The 3,804-nt window shown below is 48.0% G+C and overlaps 1 protein-coding gene across 1 annotated transcript in view; it reads left to right on the top strand.

Annotated features, from left to right (window-relative positions):
• Window positions 1-3,561: 3,561 nt before the first annotated feature.
• CFLAR (CASP8 and FADD like apoptosis regulator) overlaps window positions 3,562-3,804 on the top strand; it is a 63,411-nt gene continuing 63,168 nt past the window's right edge. The window contains exon 1 of the mRNA XM_015559150.1: window positions 3,562-3,749. The gene's annotated coding sequence lies outside the window, so the exon portion shown is untranslated. The remainder of the gene's footprint in view (window positions 3,750-3,804) is intronic.

The following is a 3,804-nucleotide window of genomic DNA, read 5'->3' as shown; positions in this document are numbered from 1 at the left end:
TGTCACTGTTGGCAACTGGCCTCTTTTGTAAAGTGGTATAGTACCTGTTACGGACCAGCTAGTGTACTGGATAGGTGGTTACTATGTGGGGCTACATGCAGGAGAGAGAGGGGAGAGGCCAGAGAGGCTGGAGAGGCTATTGAGGCTATAGCTCTCCTAAGGGAGAGCTCAGGTGCTGCTGAGATGAAAGGGGGAGAAAAGGCGGAGACAGGAGAGAGGCTGGGGAGAAAGGGCAGGGTCAGGGGATGTGCTGAGAGAGACTGGTGCTGCTATGACGTGAAGCGGGAGACGCCTGGAGAGGCTACTGAGACTCCGGAGGAAGAGAGCTCAGGTGCTGCTACTCTGTGAGGCAGTGAGTCTGGGGCAGTGTGTGGCTGCTCAGATAATAGCTGTGGGTGCAGAGGCTACTGCTGCTATAGGGGAAAACTGGTTTATCAGCCAATGTGCGGCTACCTGTGTAGGACTTTGCTATGAAGGACTGTTTTGTCTGATGGCTATATGGCCACTGGCTTCTGCAGTAAAGGCTTTCTTATATACACCCACAACTTCTTGGCTTCTACTAATAGCTGTGGGTGCAGAGGCTACTGCTGCTTTATAGGAAAACTGGTTTATCAGCCAATGTGCGGCTACCTGTGTAGGACTTTGCTATGAAGGACTGTTTTGTCTGATGGCTATATGGCCACTGGCTTCTGCAGTAAAGGCTTCCTTATATACACCCACAACTTCTCATGGCTTCTCCGTCTACCACCCGGCATCCAAGAAGGTCCAGCCCCTGGCAGAAGGGCTCGGCCCCGACAGTTAGTGCCACAGGCAGGGTTGGAGAAGGAACCTGCCCTGACCGTTGGCGTAGTCATTAGCAGAATTCGGAAGAATACACGGACTCACAGCAGCAGCTCTGTGCTGCTCCCATGACCAGCTGTTCAGTTTCACCACTTTGTTGGCTGATGGCTTATTGCTTTCAACAATCGCCTGACATAAATGGCTCTACACATAAATCCAATCAGATATTGGCTCCTTGGAAGCAACCGTTTATGAGCTCAGGGTTTAATAGTTGTTCTTATTCCAGGAAGACTTCCCTCAGCTGCCTTTACCTCTGGTTTTCTCTTGCAAACCAGCCAATTGACAATTTAGCCAATTTACAACTTAGCCCAGGTTTCGAACCTCCTCCCCATTGCTTATCACCACAAACTCCAGGTTTTTAGAGAGCAACTTCTGGCTTGAATTTCTCCATGTTCTGTGGCGAATGAAGTCAGTTCATTTGGGAGTTGTTTAAGAGCTATGTGTTTTATGGACGGCTTCTGCCCCAGGCACAACCACTGAACCTGGGCTTTGGAGCAGCAAAGTCAACCTCCCTGGTCTAGGGGCTGAACGCTAGGTGGAGGAGGAAGAGGCAGCAGTCTGAGGTCCTCTGGTTTGGTCTCTTCTGGCTTGCACCACCACTTCAGGAGCCGGGGGAAGGGTAACTAGGATCCCAGCATTCACCGCACTCCAGCCCACAGCGAGCTTAGATATCAATGTAAGAACATCCAAGCCTGTGGAGAATTTGTATAAAAGTTTGAGTCAAACAGAGAATACACCTGGAAGCAGGATCTTAACAGACTGAGAAAAAAATGCTTCGAAGAACAACAGATTGCAGTTCCTTTTATGCATTTGAGATTAAAGAGGAAAGTAAGGAAGGTTACATAAAGGCAGGAGAAAGCAAGGTCAGGGTTGAATTACAGGACACAAACAATAATTCGGTGAAGGCCTGGGTTAGGGTGGGAGCCAGGTGGAGGCGGGCACTGGAGGAAAATTAAAGGGGGTCTTCTCTAATACTCTCAGCAATAGAGAAAAATAAACTCCCTCAAAAACCAAAAGAGATTATGTGCTCTCTTGGGGTGGTAAAGGGATCTGTAAGGGGGCCTTTCAAAGGTGTGTTAACCTAAATCAATAGTTCTCAACTTGTGGGTAGCCTAAGACCTTCAGAAAACACATATATAATTACATATTGTTTTTGTGATGAATCACTATGCTTTAATTATGTTCAATTTGTAACAATGAAATTGGGGTCACCACCACATGAGGAACTGTATTAAAGGGTCGCGGCATTAGGAAGATTGAGAACCACTGACCTAAATGAACAGACACAATGGACAGGGCTTGCTTAAGGCAAAGAAAATGAAAGACGTGTGACTACCCACCATGACCTGCCCAGTTAGAAATTTATGATTTATTACCCCTCCTTTGTGCACTTTCTGTTCCATGAGTGGGGCTGAACGAAAGAAAGGACCCTTTGTCTTTCAACCACACTCACCCAGGACCTCCCTTCGGTATCAGGTAGCTAGGGGCAGGATAAGAATTGCTGACATCCGGTTCCTCCCCTTCGGAGCCTTGGGGGGGAGGAAGCCTTGTGTTCTTGCTTGGGGCACTCCAGAGTTGGGAGGGTGAAGAGGAGTCTTGGTTGAAAGACCACAGATGATCTCCTTTCTTATCTAATTTTCATATATTTTCTTGCGTAGATGTTTATTCATTTGCTGTTTTCTCTTAGGATGATTTCCAAGACTTTAAATGGTTATTTGTTGTTTGCTTGTGTTATAATAATTTTCATCAGGTGCACCAGAAAGTGGATGAGCCCACCTCCTCATCGCTGTCATGCTGGTAGTCAATCTCTTGCCAACAAAAGTTAGCTGCCACCAATCTAAGGCCAACAGGAGTTCCCAATATGGGGTTGGGAAAAAGGAGAGACTTCCTTCAGGTGAGCAGTTTGTAAACAGGGAAACAGTCTCCAGAGGATCAGAAAGTGTGCCTTTTAAAGAGCAAGTTCCCACCCCAGTGGCTGGTCCATCTTCATGTAAATGAGGTATCCAACTTGGCCCAGTCTGGTGGACCAAAATAGCATTGTCCTGACTGGCCAGCGGTCTGTGTTTTGATGCGTCATTGTGGAGCCTGATTGGCCAGAGTGGATGCAAATGGGGATATAGCTGTCTGTGTAGTTCAGATCTGAGGTGCAGGTGGTCTATCAGCCCACTGGTAGAAATAGATAGAAGTCTTTTATAACTTCTTATAACGGTTGACTTCTGACCGTAGGAACTGTAGCGTTTTGTGATTCAGGAGCTGTAGCTCATTTGCAGTTTTTCTCTGAAATGCAAGAGGAGGGGCGGGCCTCTGCTTCCTATAGCATAGCTGCTGGGCGTTTTCTTATGAATTTGAACTCAGCTGATCAGAAGGAGTCCTTCTGGGCGGGTACGCTGTTCTTTCACCGAGGTCAATACTCTGTTGGTATTATTCTTGCCACTTTTCTGTAAATTTAAATTTATTTCAAGAAAAGTTAAAAATTAAAAGAAAAATCGGCAAGCAGTTATTAGGAACACATAGATGAAAACATGAAGAGCTCTCACATTTGCTATTTATTCCCATACATCAGTAAAAAGCACTAGCAGTGTTTGCTCCTAACGCCAACTAACCCTGCCGAAACCGCCCTGGGCTCGAGTAAACGGTTACAAGGGTTATAAACAGGAAATAGGGGTTGGCTGTGGTCCAGAGATCGTTCAACTCACGGGGGCCGGTGAGTGGGGGTCTCTGGCCCGAACACAGGGCCCAGACGTAGGCCGGCAAACCGTGGTTTGCAGGGTTAAGGGAGGGACAGGCTCTTGGCAACGGGCGTTTGGCGCGTAGCAAAACGCCACGTTCACTTCCACTTTGCTGCTGAAGCGTCGGGGAAAGCGAAACCTGAAAGGTCGCGGCGGTAGGAAAGCCCCGTGGACCGCACGGTACGTGGCCCTCTCCCTCCCGCCGCCCCGGCTCCGAACACTCCAGACGCGGTTG

This window comes from Myotis davidii, unplaced genomic scaffold (genome assembly GCF_000327345.1).
Source record: "Myotis davidii unplaced genomic scaffold, ASM32734v1 scaffold914, whole genome shotgun sequence".
NCBI lineage: Eukaryota > Metazoa > Chordata > Mammalia > Chiroptera > Vespertilionidae > Myotis > Myotis davidii.
The sequence above is the reverse complement of the archived record's forward strand: the minus strand, read 5'-3'. Positions and strand labels throughout refer to the sequence as shown.